The sequence below is a fragment of the Myotis yumanensis genome, unplaced genomic scaffold, assembly GCF_028538775.1.
Source record: "Myotis yumanensis isolate MYYU_CA2020_CCGP unplaced genomic scaffold, mMyoYum1.0.hap1 SCAF_11, whole genome shotgun sequence".
In the NCBI taxonomy this organism is placed as follows: domain Eukaryota; kingdom Metazoa; phylum Chordata; class Mammalia; order Chiroptera; family Vespertilionidae; genus Myotis; species Myotis yumanensis.
Genome location: NW_027223762.1, coordinates 20,251,263 through 20,270,379, shown reverse-complemented (window position 1 = coordinate 20,270,379; position 19,117 = coordinate 20,251,263). Strand labels below are relative to the sequence as shown.

At 35.9% G+C, this 19,117-nt stretch overlaps 1 protein-coding gene and 1 long non-coding RNA gene across 7 annotated transcripts in view; one reads left to right on the top strand and one right to left on the bottom strand.

Annotated features, from left to right (window-relative positions):
* Positions 1-2,094: 2,094 nt before the first annotated feature.
* LOC139019846 (uncharacterized) lies at positions 2,095-18,119 on the bottom strand. 2 transcript variants are annotated; one of them, XR_011473155.1, is made up of 3 exons: positions 17,625-18,119; positions 4,164-4,244; positions 2,095-2,587 (listed from the first exon to the last, which is right to left on the bottom strand). It is a non-coding gene; the product is annotated as an uncharacterized lncRNA (long non-coding RNA). The 2 variants fall into 2 exon arrangements; XR_011473154.1 differs by lacking the exon at positions 4,164-4,244.
* The window catches only part of SLC8A1 (solute carrier family 8 member A1), a 356,279-nt gene continuing 352,259 nt past the window's right edge, over positions 15,098-19,117 (top strand). For 2 of the 5 annotated variants that reach the window (XM_070429079.1, XM_070429078.1), the window contains exon 1: positions 17,237-17,340. The gene's annotated coding sequence lies outside the window, so the exon portion shown is untranslated. Of the gene's footprint in view, positions 15,338-17,236; positions 17,341-19,117 lie in introns of those variants that run through there. The other 3 variants (XM_070429080.1, XM_070429081.1, XM_070429093.1) reach the window with 3 other exon arrangements.

Here is a 19,117-nt window from a genome sequence, read left to right as displayed (position 1 = left end):
GCTAAGCGTCTAAATGACAGCATGAAAAGATTGAGTTATACCCATACATTGCTCTGGAGTCCATAGAAGAAAAAAGGCTGTATGGGTAACAACACGTTGTATTATTCTTTTGCCTCCTGGTCAGATCTGACAGTTGTTAAGCCTACAGGATTGCACACACATTTTTTTATAAAATCTATGTTCCACAGAAGGTACTTCCTTCCATACAACTACATTATAATTTTTGTTGGAGTGTGTAGGTGGTGGTACTGATATTCTACTTCCTTTGACAGTTTCTTTTCCAAAGTTTCAAAGGCATTAACACTCAGCAGGAATAATTGGAATACTTTATATACTTTAGCACCGTTCCCTTGTATAGTCCCTTGTATGAGCTGTAACTGGCAGTGCCATTCATTGATTTTTTTAAAAGACATTTAACATTTCTGTGCATTTTAACACCCTCTTTTGGTAATGAGAGCATTGTGGACCAACTCTTTCTCTGTTCTCTCTTGAAAGCCTGCTGTTCTTTCTCATTTTTAAGTGCTTCATGAACAAATAAAGTAACTTGGCATTGTCACTAAGAGGAGTATTTCAATACTCTGGACCCACTGATGTTGATCTGAATAATTTGCCTCTGCCCTTTGCAATATAAAGGCAACCAGATGACAAAGAGTGTTGTACATCTAAGCAGATGAGAACAGTTCCAAAAAACGGTTGAGCCTGCCCAGGCTTTAGCTTGCCTCCCAAGGTTCTAAAATGAGTGGCTTCTTCCCTCCCAGCCCCCACCTTCCCCCCTTCACTGAAATCCTCTAGTGAGAGTGCTAGTTGGGAAGGATTAGGTGAAGAAAGCAAATGAATTTTTATCTCACCTAAGTGAAAAACTCCATCTTATTCATGTTTGTATTCCATGTGGCAACTGACTCCATCAGTGCCTTGTACAGTTATAGGAGACAAAAAAGTAAAAGAAAAAAGGACAGATTTCCGAATCATCAAATGGTCTTTCTTGTAATATAAAGAGGAGGGAGGTTTTTATTTTTATTTTTTAAGTTATAGTCAGAAGGAAACTCTAAGCAAAGCACAAAGCATGAGTTTGGGAAACATTGCTGACGTAGTCATGTGTCTGCCTTCATGTATCTGTGACAGGTGTGTGTGATATATGAAATATGGCTATAAAATAAGGAGGCCTAAAACACATATTTGGACAATATATTTGTTTTCCAGTGAAGTTTAATTAAATAAGTTATGTTAAAGTGCTTTGCAAACACCTAAAGTGGTATCCAAATATAAAATGCTGCAATTATAGATTGTTCAACAGTATTTAATGAGCAGCTTCTATGATCTACATCAATCAAATAATAACACTAACAAAGGGCTGGGTGACTCAGTTGATTGGAGTGTAATCCCACACACCTATAGGTTACAGGTTCAATTCCAGGTCAGCACATATACCAAGGTTTTGGGTTCAATCCCTGGTCGGGGTACATACGGGAAGCAACCAATTGATGTTTCTCTTTCTCTCAATCTCTCTCTCTCTCTCTCTGAAAATCAATAAACATATCCTTGGATAAGGATTGAAATAAATAAATAATAATAATTACATTGTAGGGACCAGGATAAAAGTAATGACTTTGCCCACAGCTCTACAACTACAGAAAAGGAAGAACAACTGATATAAAAATAGATGACAGAGGCAATAGGGGCAATGCATATGCATATACATTCTTTGGTTAATTTCTTCTCCCTGTCTCCCCTTCCCTCTGACATTTGACAGTCTGTTCCATGTTTCCATGCCTCCGGTTCTATTTTATTCATCAGTTTATTGTGTTCATTAGATTCCACATATAAGTGAGATCATGTGATACTTGTCTTTCTCTGACTGGCTTATTTCACTTAGCATAATACTCTTCAGGTCCATCCATGCTGTCTCAGAGATAATAGATCCTTCTTTTTTACAACTGCATAGTATTCCCGAAGGCCTAAGGTGGGGTAGGAACCGGGTGGTGGGTGGCAAGTGGGGGGGGGGGGATAAAGGAGGGACATCTGCATTACCCTCAATAATAAAAAAATAATAAAAATAAATAAGTAAATAAAATAGATGGCACACTGTAGAGGCAATGTATATTAAAGACCATTTAATAATGAGGCATTCTTACCTACCCAAGATACAGTGGAGCTTTGAAATATACTTTTTATTTCTGAAAGAGCCATTTTATCATTGTATTTTCAAGTGACAGCTCAGAAGCTGTCATTAAGAATAAAAATAAATTGAAGAATTGTTTCCTTCTCCACAGACAGTATTGCAATCTATGGGTACAGTGCAAATGTGGCAGCAGAAAGACATGCAACAAGACAGCTTCTCAGTAACTTCACCCCTGAAGTCTCTATTGATTGTGTTTGCACTTATTCTCAGCTTCACTGTCTCACAGTTGGACAATGCCGCCCATTCAAAATAAACCTTCAGTTCTTGATTGCTCTGTATCAGGTTGCTGCCGTTTCCAGCTGTTTCGTGATCAGAACATATTGCTTTCAAACTTGTCTCTCTTAGTCCTCGAAGCAAATGACAAGCACAGAAATACTTTGAAGCATCTTACACTTACCAGTGTTGAGTCTGTAACAAATAGAAAACAAATCATGACTAATGTTGTTATTGAAAGGTTGTAGTTTCCATTTACCTATGTTTGTGGACAAGACATTTGTTGAGTTTTTAGGACCAGAGATTTTCTCCTTCCCTGATGGTTAAGTTTACATGCGGGGTGAAAAAAAACTGAAGGAAAGCAGTGATTTACTGTACTTGTTTCCTGCAAAAAGAAATCTCATTAAATAGCTTGTAGATAGTTCTAAACTATCTTAAATAAGACAAGCTCTTGTTTGTTAAAATATAGGTCTTCGTGTAATGTCTGTGCATTTTTCTAAACACCCGCTCTGCCTTATTTCTGTGTTAATGAATGGCTTAGATGACACATGTAACAATTTATGGGCATAGATAGTTTTAATGAATCTCTAGAATGGTTAGTTCCTAAGAAATGTTTAGTAACAAGTAATATTTGCCGAGTCTCTTGATTTTTCTTTGGAACCAATGACCAGCTGTGTGTGGTAAATGCTTCCCTGCTTTTTCAGCTTCTCCATCATCACTCAATTCTCCCGTTAGTGTCAACCTTAATGACCTTATTCAGTCTGGTTCCAACTAGCTTGACAAGATGCCTCTTCATCCATCAGGGCATTTCAATCCCCAATCCCAAATGTCCCCTGGGTTCCAGCTAGGATTTGGAGAGAGAGGGTACAGCATTCCAAGTTTTTCTCTCTATTCTGTTGTCCAACAATTGTAATCAAAATGCCTTGAAATTGCTTACTCCTATTTCAGCTCTTTTCTTCAAACTCTGCCTTGTATAAACAAAACAGAAAATATTCTTTGTTGTACTTTATTTTAGCATTAATGTTTCTGCCTGTTCTATAGAGATAAGCCCTTGGACATGATCATGCTTAACTAGGTTGTGTACATAGGAAGCTAGAATAAACTTTAAATGATACACTATTATAACGAGTAAAGCCTTTTAAACACGGATTTATTTTTTTATAGTCAATGTTCGATGACAGTCTTCAAAACTGCACCATGTGAGTAAATTAAGGGAAACACCAGCTCACCAAAATCTCTTTAGAAATGTATTTATTTAGGAATGTAACACATCATTAGGTGCTATAAACAGATTACAAAGTACAAATTAGGCTTGGTTCCTGAAGGTAGGAATATTCTAATCTACTTTAAAAGGAGAATCATCAGTCTTAATAGAAAGAAAAAATAACTGAATACTGTTTTGTTTTGCTTTGCTTTTTAAATGATGTATATAACTAAATTATTGAACAATAACTCAGTACTACCCCCACCCTTCTTGCTTACTCTTAGAGGAAGGACCTTGCATGCCATATGAGTATCCACAGTGGGCATCTATGATGGGCTAGAGACCTTGAAGCCCAGGAGGAATTTGAGACCAGTACTTTGGGCTTTCTATTCTGTTGTTCAAGAGCTCATAGGTAGAAACTTGAATGATCTTCTTGCAAATTTAAATATATATTTCTCAAAGGACATGAGTTTGGATAGAAATGGAAGCAAGGGAACCTGTCATTTGCAAGGACACAGAAAAACAAAATCCAACTCTGTAAAGAGAGCAAAAATGAAATGGATTTACCCAAGATCATCTCCTTGGATACCACCAGATCAGTTAGAGCCAAATTTCCAATGATGACTTCAAAGCACCAGATCATGTAATCTGTTATACAAGGATATAGAACACAAATAAACAAACCCAAAATCAAAATGCTGAGCCTGCCACCTGAGGTCCTTTGGGTTTCCATTATCTCCATCAATTACCCTAACCTTCAACCAAAGTGGACTCCTCAAATTAGTCAAACAGATTCTGTACCATACTGCTTCTCTGCTGTTACTCAAACTCTTCTTTCCAACTGGAATTCCTGCCTTCTCATTTACCATTTATTCACACAGGAACTCAGGACATATATACTTGTTGCTTGATCTGTGCCAATATCTGTGCCTGTCTCAATTCTATTGCAGCTTCAAGAGTGAGAAATCTAATTCAAAACCATATGATTATTCCATGAAATCTTGTTTTATCTTTCTGATCAAGAGCTTAATAATCTATCCATTAAGTCATTTATTCAATGAAATAGTATATTGAACACCTAATGTATGCTAAGTCTTTGTTGTTGTTGTTGTTTGTTAATTCTCACTTGAGGACTGTGTTGTAGAGAGAATGGAAGGGAGAGATGGAAGGGGAGGGAGAGAAAAATAGAGAAACATCAATTGGTTGCTTCCCCAATGTATCCCAACCAGGGGTTGGGGATTGAACCTGCAACCAAGGTATGTGACCTTGACCCAGAATTGAACCTGAGTCTCTTTGGTGCACAGGCCAACGATATAACCACTGAACAACACTAGCCAGGGCAAGCATGCTAAGTCTTAACAATTCAAGTACACATGAAATCTGTTCCTTGACTTTATGGAACTTGAAATCTAATTGAAAACTGAAACAATAAAGTAGTAATTTCCCTACAATTATAGAATGGAATGGCAGGATTGTGCAAATTGTGCTTCAAAAACCTAAGTCATACCGGAAGAGCGATCATCTTCCTGGAGGAGAGAACAACTGATGTAAGCCTAAAAATTCAAGGATAATTATCTAACTAAAGAAGAAGAAAATGAAGGATATTCTAGGCAGGATAAAAAGACATAGGGGAAATAGCATGAGTGTGAGGAAAACCAAGGTTTTCTATGTGGTCAGATTGCACATGCAGTGCGAGTCATTTGTAGTGGCTTCTATGAAGCCATTTGGTGAGTAAGTGACAAGAGATGAGATTAAAATGTCACCAGGAAGTAGATCTTGAAACATTTCTGAGAACTAAGTTAAAATTTTTATATTTTACCCTAAATGGTTTTGGAAAGTATTGAAAGTGCTGAACAGGGAATGGCAAAATTGGAGTTTGGTTTTGAACGGCACCCAAATACTTAAGGCAGAAATTTACAAGGCAGTCATGTTATCACCCTCTCTTGCAATCTCTCACATGTAATCCACCAAGTCTCAGATTTCACCGTTAAATATATCTGGGCTCCATCTCTACTTCTTTTCCCTCTGCTGCAACAATCTTAAACCAGAATCAACCAAGATGTCTTCAAGAATATTTTATGAATATGTTAACTGGTCTCTTATCCCTTTCATTTACACACAATAGCATGAATGATCTTCTAAAACTGTACATCTGATCACACTGTACTTCTCCTTAAAATGTTTTATTGACAGGATCCTAAAAAAGATGATTAACGAAGATCCTTCTGAGGACTTTATATCTGAGGTGAAACCCACCAGATTGATAGAAGCTAGCTATTCAAAGAACTAGAGGAAAATCAGAACGACATCACTAATACATTGAAAAGGCAACCCAAGGAGTGACAGAAGATATTTACAGAACAGGGCTTAGATACACCATTAAAATAAAACAATAATAAAAGGCACAAGTGGCAGTCCCTCCATAATAGAGAAGTGAGGAATGACATGTAACACCAATCAAGTCCTGCTATGGGCAGAATGTTTGTATCTGCCCCATATCCATATGTTGTAGCCTTAATCGCTAATATGATGGTATTTGGATATGGTGGGGCCTTATGGGGGGTAATTAAGTTTAGGCGAAATCATGAGGATGGAGTCCCCATCATGAGATTGGTTCCATTACAGGAGGCTGAAGAGACCAAGCACTCACTCTCTGTCACATGAGTATAGAGCAAGAAGGTAACTATCTGAAAACCAGGAAGAGGGCCTTCACCAAGATTGCAACTATGATCTCGGATTTCCAACCCCCACGACTCCTGAATTTCCATAAACATTTGTTGTTTAAGTCACCCAGTTATGGTTTCTGTTGATGCAGCCTGAACTAGACAAGTCTTAAAGAACAGAGCAAGATCCGAATCTGAATATATGTATATAACAGGAACCAAGACGCCCAATCTTAATAAAAGGATGAGGTACAGACAGAAATGATGCCCAATGTTTGGTAGGCATTTGTCATCAGTTGGTGATTTCAGTTTGATTAAAATATATAAAGATCAAAGTGGGGCTGCAGTTTTAAGGAAGGCCAGGCAGAATACCTTCCAGCTGGTTCCTACTGAAGACCAGAGATACAAGCAGCACCAGTGGGCAGACTGAGTGGCTCAGTGTTTTGAATTTGTGATGCTTCCATCTGAGAATGCCACAAAAATTTAAGAGTTCTATTTTCTTTCAGACACTTCGGTACTTGATCATACAGTAGAAAAAAGTTACTTCAGAGTTCCACTCGCTAGTATGCTTCTGAGACAGAAGACAATATATTTTATGAAAAATCAATGCAAATGTGTTGAAAATGTGATGTTTATTAGAATCAGGGCAGACAGTCTTGGAAGACCGGATCACCATTTCACATGTTATGTAAGAGGCTACATTGTAGATTCCTCATATTAATATTCGCCTCATGATCCAATACTTCATTTGCCAAATTTTGCCCTGTTCCTGGCTCCAATCCTCATGTTTTTAATGATAATTTGCAGGCATTCCTGACCTTGGCTGTCTCTAAGAACAATAGATAAGGCAATTTGTTCAGCCCTGCAAAACAAAGTAGTGGTCATGCAGACATCAATTTTTGTAGAAACACAACAGCAAAGAGAAAGATATGATTGAAAGTCATGCAGTCAGTCAAAGGGTGAATAAATAGACAGAAAACACAGTGTTTAACAAGAAGGAAAAATTAAAAACAGAAGAAGAATCAAACAGGGAGTTTGGTATTTTATCTTCATGAATGTTAATATTCACCAGGGACACCAGGGGCAGGGGGTGCCAGCTCTCTACTCTATATTTGGATTTTTTAAGAGTCTGAGCCACGTCAGAAAATTACTAGCCATGGAATTATATTAAACTCATACAGCTTTGCCAGTAGAGCTATCTCTTTTCATTAAATCAAACATTTATAATACATTAATGAACACTACAGCCTTACAAGGTTAGTGATTGATTTCTGCATTAGGTAAAAGGGAGATAATTATAGTCAATAGTAAAGTAACCAAAACATTTAGTAAGCTATAAATCTGTATAAATAAAAACAACAAGCTTCCTCCTGCCCCCAGATTGTTCATTTGCCATCTTTAAAAGGCCCTCTGGCCCCCCAATGGCCCTAGTAAATTCTAATTCCCTTAACTGTTCATGTACTGCTGCCCTTCATAATGTTGTACAAATTATTAAGTGTCCAACATTGTTTATGTGCTACATACAATATTAACTAAGACTTAGTTCCAGCACTCAAGGAATTCATGGTATAATCAAAGAGTCAATGTAGCACTAAAATTGTATAAAAAAGGCATTAGCAAAGTTCAGGTGGAATGTGGATGAAGACTTCAAGGAAGGCTTCACAATCAAAGTGGACTTGTAGTTTGATCTTACAGGATGAGTAATACTTTGAAAAGAGAAGGGATTCTAGGTGAAAAGAAAAGCATGTCCAATAGCTTAGTCATGGAGATTGTGATGTGTGTGATGTAGTAAAGAGTTCATTAACATTGGCAAATAAGCTACACAGGAGAGAGTAGTAGGAAATGTAACTGGACAGGATATAGATGAAGATTGATTTGTGTACCTTGTGATCACTTGGAAGTTAGTCAGAATTTGAACAGAACAACAAACATGGAGATTTGTTGTTGATGATAATGGTTTCATTATAGATTTCTATTTGAGGAATATAACTCAAATGGAAAAGGAACCTATGTCAGAAAATATTGGTATTAGAAAGAAGTTCTAATCAGAAGTCCAGATCAGAAGTTCTTTCCAGGGGAGAAATAATAAAAGTTATGAGAATCGTGTTGTAATGAAAGACTGAATTTAAGAGATATTTTAGGTTATCTTATGGAGTTTGTGTTGATTTAAATGCAGGGTGGGTGTAGAAGGGACACCTGTCACTGAACTTTCCAGCTTGAGAAACTGAATAGGTTGTACTCCTACTTATAAAGGAGAAATCAGTATGAGGAAGACTAGTTTGTGTGGGAGAATGCTAAGTTGTTGAGTTTCAGACATGTTTTATTTGAGGTCATTGCAGTATATCCAAGCAGAAAGATCAAATACAAATTAGAATTATAAAGAAAGTGCATAAGGAAAGATGTCATGAAGAGAGTTAGATATTTGGAAATTATAAATTTATGTGGTAGTTGTGATCATGGAAATTATTGAAATAATTCAGAAAGATTTGAGAAAGAAATAGGAGAATAGATGCCTGGGTTTTGTACCTGGGACCTAATTGTCCTTCAAATAAGATCCTACAATTGAAAGCAAATGTCTATAGTTTTTAGAAAAAAAGTTTGGTGGGATCTGTAATGTTGTAGAATAATTATATTTTTAAATAATGAGAGAAATTTGGCCACATTTAACAAAAACTTTAAGGATATAATTAAGTAAATTTGTAATTCTTATTCAATGTTAAATTCAGACTTGGATGTTAATATTTAAAGATGGAGGATTAAAAGAAAAACTTCCATTGAAACTTTATTTGGTTTAAAATAATTAATAAAATGTATTCTAGTGGAAGTGATTATTAAGCTCCAAGGTCTTCAAATTTTAGGTTGTTATCATAGAGTTATAATATTGATGCTTCCACAACCTCTTCTAATTTACATATCATGTATGGCTAACTTCCACAACAGCTAAGTCAAGAAAATTTTATTATTTTTTAAACCCAAGATTAAAAATCAAAACAAAACTTGTAAATGATTTTAACTTAAATTTCTAAAGAGTATCTTTTATGCTCAACTTCATATATTTTTCTCCCTAAAGTTGCAAACTGACTATTTTGTTTGATTGATTTTTTATTTGCTTGTTTTGTTCATTTGTATTTTTTGTTTGTTTCTTTCCTGGCAGTATTTAGCAAACTGAATGCTAACTGAAGGAATGAGGCATTTTGAGACAAATAAAACTGATTTTAGCCATCATTGTACCTGGTAGAAGGAAAATGAGTAATTATTTTGTAAGAGATAAAAGGTTCAGATTTCTGCTCCAAGGATGATGGAGTAGACATACCTTTTCCTATTTCTCCCACTAAGTACAACTAAGGGGGAGAAATAGGAAATTACATTAAGGAATGAACATTCTATAAAGGAATTAACACTAGGCATTATAATAAAACAAGCCTAAAACTCTGACAGAAGACACATCAGTGAGGGATATTGGGACCCATCAACAACATAATAATGAATTCCCTGGGTTTTCTTTTGCCTCAGATATCTCAAACATGGAGCTGGTATAAAAAAAGAAAAGTCCTAACAAAAGCCTGCTCTCTTTAGCCAAAGGACCAAGAAAAGGGTGTCCTAGAAAGACAGAAAACATTTAGAAAATAACTGCTTACTCCAACTAAATACCACAAATAGACACAGGATGATAAAAATGCTGAAAATCAAAGACAAGGATAAACTTTGAAAGCAGTAAAAGAAAAACAATGTGACACTTTACAATAGAACTTCAGTAAGATGATTTTCTGACTTCTCAGCAGAAACAATAAAGGCCAGAGGCAGTAGGATAACATATTCAAAATGTACAAAGAGAAAAAACTCTCAGCCAAGAATCCTACAATCAGCAAAGCTATTTTTTAAATAAAGCAAAAATAAATACTTTTCCAGATAAAAGCTGAAAGAATTTGGCTGCTAGCAGACTTGTCCTTCTAGTATTCCTATAAGAAATATTAGAAGTTCTTCAGGCTGAAGGCAAGCAAGCCGAGATGACAATGTGAAGCCACATAAACAAAGAGCACTGTAAAGGTAATTAAGTAATTACAAAAAACACTATAATACATATTTTCTCCTTTCTCCTAACCAATTTAAAAATAATTATATTAAATTTTGTATATAATATACTGTTGGGCCTGTCACAAATAAGAATATTATATATGTATAATATATTTACCAATAATACAAAGCACAAAAGAAAAAGTGGAAGCAAAGCTGTGTTGGGCTAAGAAAGTGACTACAGGTGGTAAAGTAATAATTGTTACTATGTATTATTGATTTGGTAACATTAATAGATGCAATACATATAACAATAATAACACAAAAAAGGGGACAGGAGTAGAGCTATATAAGTGGAATATTTCTGTAAATCACTGGAATTAAGCTAGTTTAAATCTGAGGCTGATCCTGGTAAGTTAAGATGTATATAGTAATCCTTGAGCAACCAATAAATAATAATTCAAAAATGTAGTGAAAAAAAATCACTAATGTAATTAACATACTACATTAGAAAATATTCACTTAATGCTAAAGAAAGTGGTAAGAAAGAATAGATGAACAAAAAAAGACATGAGACATATATAAAGCAAAAAGTAAAATGAAACATGTAAATTCAACTACATCAATAATAAAATTAAATGTGAGGACATTAAACAATTAGATCAAAAGATAAAGATTTTCAGACTGGATTGAAAACAATAAAATGAAAATAATATAATGATGTTTTCTACAAAAAAGGACAGATCATGAATTTAGCAATCACAAGAAAGCTGAAGTGGCTATACTAATTTGGGCAAAATAGGCTTTAAAATAAAAAATGTTACCAGAGATAAAGAGGGACATTTCATAATAAAAAGAGCCAATTGATTAAAAAGCTATAACAATTATAAGAATTAAATTGACAAATGCTTATCTAGATTGACCAAGAAAAAAAGAGAGAAGACTCAAATTCCAAGATTTAGAAAGGAAAGAGTAGCCATTATTACTGACCCTACAGAAAAAAAGATTAAAAGAAATACTATGAACAATTGTGTGCCAACAAATTGATAACTTAGATGAAATGACAAATTCCTAGAAAGACACAAACCACTTAAATTGATTCAAGAAGAAACAGACAATCTGAATAAATCTATATCAAGAAAAGAGATTTAAGTAGTATGCAAAAAAACACCTTAAAATAAGGACCTAGATGGCTTCATTTGCAATCTGAAATAAAATTAAGAAAACAATTCCATTCACAATAGCATTAAAAGAATATAATACTTAGGAATAACAAAAGAAGTGAAAAACTTATACTCTGAAAACTATAAAATATTGTTGAAATTAAGTAAATGGCAAGAAACAATAATTTTAAGACGGCAGTGTATCCTAATCTGATTTATGAATTCAACATAATTCCTATCAGAATCTCAGTTGACTTTATTATAGCAGTTGACAACCTGATTCTAAAATTCATGACTTAAAAGGGAACCAGAATAACAAACAAACAAACAAACAAAAAAACTAAAAAAGAACCAAGTAGGAGGACTCACATGTCCTGATTTTAAAACTACTACAAAATAATGAAGACACTGTGTTACTGGCACAAGGAGAGACATATAGGTCAAAAGGAATAAACTGAGATTCCAGAAATAAACCTATACATCTAAAGTCAACTGATATTCAGCCAGTGTACCAAGACTATTCAATGAGAAAGAATAATCTTTTCAACAAATGTTGCTGGGACAAGTGGATATCCAGATACAAAAGAATGAAGTTCATTTTATACAGAAAAGTTAACGCTAAATGGATGAAAGACCTAAATATAAGAGCTGAAACTATAGAATTCTTAGAAGAAAGCATAGGGACACATCTTCATGACCTCAGATCGGGCATATGATACCAAAAGTAGGAGCAACAATAGAAAACAACAGATCAATAGAACATCATCAACATTTAAACTTTTGTGCTTCAAAGAATACCATCAAGAAAATGAAAAAACAATCCACAGAATGCTAGAAAATATTTGCAAATCATATCTAAGGTATTTGTTCTAGAGCAGTGGTCGGCAAACTCATTAGTCAACAGAGCCAAATATCAACAGTACAAAGACTGAAATTTCTTTTGAGAGCCAAATTTTTTAAACTTAAACTATATAGGTAGGTACATTGTTATTAACTTAATTAGGGTACTCCTAAGCTGGCCTTTGCTAAAAACGTCCTCAATCTGAGGGGTCGACCTCAGCGAATGTACCCCCACTTCTTCTAATGCCACTTCTTCAAAATAGACTCGCCCAGCCGAAAATCGACTTCTGCGCATGGGCCACGAAGCTTCAATTGCACTGTACGTGCGCGCCCGCAAGTGGTATTTTGTGGAAGAGCCACACTCAAGGGGCCACGGTTTGCCGACCACTGTTCTAGAGTGTTAAAAGACAATACAACTCAATAAAAAAGACAAATAATCCATTTTAAAAAATGGCCAAAGAATATGTATAGATATTTCTCCAAGGAAGATATGCAAATAAACAATAAGCACTTGAAAAATTGTCATCAGGAAATATAAATCAAAACCACAACAAGATACCACTTCACAAACACTAGAATGAAAAAGTCAGATAACAAATATGTGGAGAAATTAAGTCCTCATACACTGCTGATGAGAATGTAAATTGGTGACACTGCTTTGGAAAACAATCTAGCAGATTCTAAGATGATTAAACATAGAATTATTGGCAATTCTATTCCTGGGTATACACCCCAGAGAAATTAAAACACAAATGTTTATAGCAACATTATCTATAATAGGCGAAAGATGGGAACCAAATGTTCATCAATGGATGAATGGATAAACAATATATGGTAGATCTACACAATGGAGTATTATTGGTCCTTAAAAAGAAATGAAAATACTGATTCCTGCTACAAATGGATGAGCTTTAAAAAGTGAAAGAAGTCAGCCACAAAAGACCACATATTATATTATTCCAGTTGTATGAAAGTCCACAATAGGGTAATGTATAGATACAGAAACTTGATTAGTGGTTGGTTACTTAGGGTAGGGGAGGAGGGAGGGATAAGGAAATGGTAGAAATGTTTTACAGTCGATAGTTGGTGATCTTTGCACATATCTGTGAATATACTAGAAACCATTGAATTATAAACTTTAACTCAGTAAATTGTATGGTATGTGATTTATATCTCAAAATAGTTGCTAAAAAGGAAACATGAACATTGTGCTAAGGGAACCCAACTGAGTCTAATTAATATGTTAATGGTGGTACTGGAAACAGGTCAAGAAAACCTACTTAGAAAAGGTGATGTTTGAGCTGGTCTTCAAGGGTAGAAGCCATGTTTAATCTCCTTTTTCTCATTTCTAGTCTTGCAAGATGGAATGGAAATTTTGCTATTCATTTGTCTTCAAATCCTTTGAAAACTTGCCGTGTGCCTCAACAAGTCTTTCATAAAAGATTACCCTCACATCATTAGACAAAGAAAGAAACATTTTAAATCACAACCAATTTAATATCTACAATCTTTTTGAAAAGTACAATCCTCACCCCTCTTTAACAGTAATAATTGGTGTCAGCTGTCCACTCTAAATGGTCTGTGCTAATGGCATGGCCCATTGAGTTGGGTAACTGCCATTGTTAGATAATCTTCCTGACTAAATCAGGATGATGTCAATATTTCTGAACACTGTTTTCTGTCTCCTTAGAGTTGACAATCCCTAAAAGATAAGCCATGGGATATTTGAGATTCTTATACCTTACACAGCAGGGGGGTTGCTAAACTAATAGCCAGTAGTTGAGAGTTAACTATTGTTTACTCATTTTACATTCATTTATCAATGCATTTAATTCTTCAACAAACTTGTGGTTTGTTTCCTATAGGAGGGACACTATGCTGGCGATACAGAGTTGGCAAATAACGCGATGCCCCGGCCTTCCAGGAGCTCACAGTCTAATGGCCAAGGGCAGACAGGTAAGAACAGACTAAAGGAAAATGCTCCATGTGCTTTAGAATACCTGGTTGTGAGGTCAGGAAAAACTTCAGAAAGGAAGAGACACTCAGCTGAATGTTAAAAGATGGAATATGTTCTTCAGGCAAAGGTGGAGTGTATGCATATTGGGTATAGAAGCATTGTGCTATATCCTTTTCATGGAGTGGGGCAAATGGATGTTCATACAGTAATCCTGACTTCTGCATCCACAGGGTTCATAGGAGGCCAATTTAATCTCTTTCTTGGGAAGCATGAGAGGCCTTGAAGCTCTTTACCAGATATTTTCCTATCCACACACCCCACAGCATCTTCCAGAATTGGGTAGGATCACCCAAGCCCAGAATGCTGATTATCCAAGGTAAGGCAGGAAACTGGCTCACTTCCCCAGCAAACCTCACCAAGAGCCTGCCATCTCCGTTTGGCCAACCCACAACAGGCAAATGGAGTTTGGAATATACAAGCTTTTCAGACCTTGGCTGCTCCTAACTTCAGAGTAGAATTCACAAACAGGTTTAAATTAAGCCAGTCAAAGTGTCTGCAGATTCTTCTTTGAACAGAAAGCAGACTCCTGGTCTCTGTTATATGTAACTGTGGAGTCACTGTGGGTCCTGTGTATCAACCACCCTGTGTATTAAATAAACAGTACCTTACATTCATATAATCCCTTATAATTTATGAAGATATACCATGTGCATTAACTCATAGGATAATTCTAAGTTTAGAAGGTCAAGTGTTCTCTTGATTAACAGAGAAAAAAATAGAACTCTGTGACAGAGCCAATGCCATGCTCCTTAGCCTTCGTCTTCCGCATGTACCCTCCTGATCAACAAAGAGCTGCAGCAATTTCAGGCTTTGAGGTTTCTGTCTCAGAAGGAAATAAGTGGAAGGGGTGAAAGGACAAGCTGAGCCTGCCAGGTTTTAGCAGGAAGAAAGTCCCACCCAGGGGGCTCCTGTTGCACCTGCCTGACCAAACTGAGTTACATGGACATTCCCAGCTGCCAAGGACCCTGAGGAAACAGATTTTTGCTTCTGAATTTCTAAAGTAGAAAAAAAGTCAAGTGAAGAGAGGATACTGAACGATTCTGGGTAAGGTAATCATCTATTCTGTCCATCACTGAACTATATCTGGTCTGCTTTTTAAATATCATATATTGTCCTAGATGGATTGGCTCAGTGGATAGAGCATTGGCCTGTGGACTCAAAGGTCCTGGGTTTGATTCTGGTCAAGGGCACATGTGCGAGTTGCGGGCTCGATCCCCGGCGGGGGAGGGAGAGGAGGGGGAAGGGGCGTGCGGGAGGCAGCCCATCAACGATTCTCTCTCATCATTGTGTTTCTCTCTCTCCTCCCTTCATCTCTGAAATCAATAAAAATATATTTAAAAAATAATAATGAATATCATATATTAATTTTCATTAGATATGCACTATTATATAGAATATATATTATTGTATATAATGTTATTAATATAGATATATATAGATATTCTATGACATGAAGTATATTATTATATAGAATATGAATATATATTATTGGATTTAGAGGGAAGAAGTTAGAATGTCAGAATATTTTGAATGAAAAAACACAACCTTGCCCCTTCTTGTTCTGGCCTAGTGATTTTGCACAGAGATTACTAAAATCCAGGATTCTTCAAACTTTCCATTTATATATCCATTCTGTACTATTCTCTCTTTTTTCTTTTATTGATTTTATAGAAATGTTAAAATATACACCAAGTAGAGAGGATACTATAATGAACCCCTATTGTTTCCTGGTAACAATTATTATTTCGCAAGTCTTGTTTTGTCTATCCCTCCTTTTTCCCCTCTGAAATTTTTTAAGTAAACTAATTTTATTTCAGTACACTAAAATGACTTGTGCCCATATGCCTCAAACTTCTTTTTTTCTTCTTCAAGATGAGAAACTCTACAAAAGTTTAAACATGATTTTGAGAAAAATTTACCAATGGAAATATATTATTTGAAAATTACCCTTCTTTCTCTCTCTCCATATTTTGACCTCTTGTTACACTGAGTAACAACAAATTTAAAAAGAGAAAGAAAGGTAAAATTAAAAACTGAGAAGCAAAATTACAAAGGACCTGGAAAGCTAAGCAGAGTTTGGGCAACCCCTGAGGGAGTACTTCTCACCTACTATACAGAGCAGCATTCATCACCCCTCTTCCCCCATCTTAAAATGTAGGTCATAGTCATATGTCATTTAAAGTATCACTGACACTTAACGAGTGTAGCAATTAATATTCTATTCGGGTTTACATTCTTTATATAAAAAAAAAACGTTTTCTAAATCTCAAAATATACACTCTATGATAGCTTACTTAGTAAGTACTGAACAATATCCTAAATGAGAAGTTGTTGAAATAAGAACCCGGCCTCTCCTTTTCTTCTAGATATTTTGATTACTTTGACCTTCTGCTGCTACCTTATCCTTTAAGACAAATAATCCAGAGTGTCAACAACTATTCCTAATTAAGTGAATACATTATGTTTTTATTTATTCACGTACAATGTCATCCATTTACTCAGCCATTCATTTATATGTTCATTCATTCACTAAACATTTCTTGGGTCCCATGCATAACGTACTGCTAAAATCTTTAAGGATGAAGATTCTGGGATCGTAATCATATTCTGTTTTCATAAAGCTAAGCAAACCCCTATCCTGAAATCCTTTTGTGGGAATCAGATAGAAACCGATAGTTCTCTAAATGTGTGGAGAGGAGAAATGTCGATCTGAAAAGGGTATTTGCAAAAAGGCACAGCGGCAGGATGCGGCCCGGCTGGAAGGATCTCTATATGTGTATTTTTATCATCCATGTGTTGGATGAAGCGGGGAGCTGCCAGATAGCTTCTTTTCGACAGCTTGGAGTTACTGTTGGGAGCAGATCCATGTATGGAAGCGAAAGCCGAAAGGCACAGATAAGCAGAGATCCAGCTATGCAAACCATGTTTAGAGACACTTAAAGGACAAGCATCCCAGGTCCCTTCTTTCTGGTAAATTTGGAGAAGCCATCACACCGGGTCTTTTTTCACATCCAGCCCATGCGGACCCCGCAGCCAGGCTTGCTGAGGTAGGTGCAGGGCTTTGTGATGGAAGTTATCTGAAGGAGCATTCGTGAATATTCCCTCCTAGGCTCTTGATGTCCCTTAAGGGAAGCTGCCAGATAATATATTTTTATTTGGGGGTGGGGGGGAGGCAAGGGGAAGGCAGGATGCAGAAAAAGAAAGGAGGAAAGATTTGGGTTGGGGTTCGTGACTAAGGAATTTAACATGGGACAGGGCAGCTTGGTTACAAAGGGAAAGTGACAGCACAGAATTGTTGCCAAATATAATCCCGTTGTCCAGGGTCACTTACCGTTCAGAATTTTTGTGGATATGAATGTCCCTCGATGTTGCCAGCACCTCTGGAATGGGCCACAGCTTCCAGTGGGTTCTGATAGTGTGTATTTGAAAGTGGGGGGAGGTAGATTTTGCCCCTTTCTTCTCTCGCTCCTCCAAAGCCAGCATGCACTCCTGGGTGGCTAGTTCTTCCTTAGACATAGGAGAAGCTGCTTGTAAACGACATTATTATTTTTGGCAGCTGAAGTCATTTTTGCAGTGTTTCTCAGCAGATCGGAGGTTGATTACATCCTGTTCAAAGATCCCTGGGTTTCTTTCACAACCATGGGGTCTTACGCAAGCTGCAATTGCTGAAACCAGCTTAGGCACTGGACTTTCAGTACCTTTCACATTTTCTGGCTTTCTTGTTTTGTTCATGACTGAACACTTGGGAAGTTGAGGAGAACATTTTGCAGCAGTTATCATAGTTCTGTTGTCAGGGATGTTTTGGCAATAGCAGATTGTGGCAGAATAACAAGCTGCATGGCTCAGGGATCTGAAGGAGAAGTATGACTAGGAAGGCAAGAACAATACTGGTACCTATCTGCCTCTCCTCTGTTTTCTGCAATACTGGTTAAGCTAGCCAAATCGTATCAATTACACTTGAAATGCTACTCCAGTTCATCACCATATTGTAATAATTAGATAATTAAAGCAGATCTTTTAAAATTGTAAGCAAGATCTGAGAACGCCTGCAAATACAAAAAACAAGGGGAAAATATCACAAGTCATACCTATGAAATGAGTGTTTCCAAGATTTAATTAAAATATATTTTACACAAGATAATGGAATTTAAATTCAAGATTTTCCTTGTTAAGAATACTGTGTCTATATTTCAAGTAGTATTTGAACCAACTCTTCATTTAACTAAAAGTTTTCAATTTTCTGCTAGAGCATGAGTGGGGAAAAAGAAAGAAAAATTGAATGTGACTTTTCCTTCCATGATGACAAAACGTGACATGGAAAATGATGAATAAACAACTGTAAAAAAATAATAAAATGTTTGTAATACTGACCAACAAAATGTTTATTGGGTAAATTAGATAGCTGGGAAAGGCAATTCACTTAAGGGATATACATGAAATGACTTTAGTTATGTGGTAGTTTCCTTCAAGTTGCAATGTGCCATTATACCAAAAAAGTGGCAGGAAAAAAAAAACATGGTTCTATTTTCATCATAATACATTATTACTAAAATAATAAAGTATGGATGTTTTTATCAAAATATTCCTTTTCCTTTCTAGTCTATTTATGCTAACAACACATTACATTAATAACACATTTGCACTTAGTCTTTTCACATCTCTAAAATAGGCTATTTTACTTTATTTAAAAATACTAATTCCATATCTGAGAGATAGAGAGAGAGAGAGAGAGAGAGAATAAGTGATGCCTTCTTTAAAAAAAAAACAAAAAACTAAGAGACAAGCTATCATAACTTTAGCAAAAGTGGAACAATCCTAACAAAA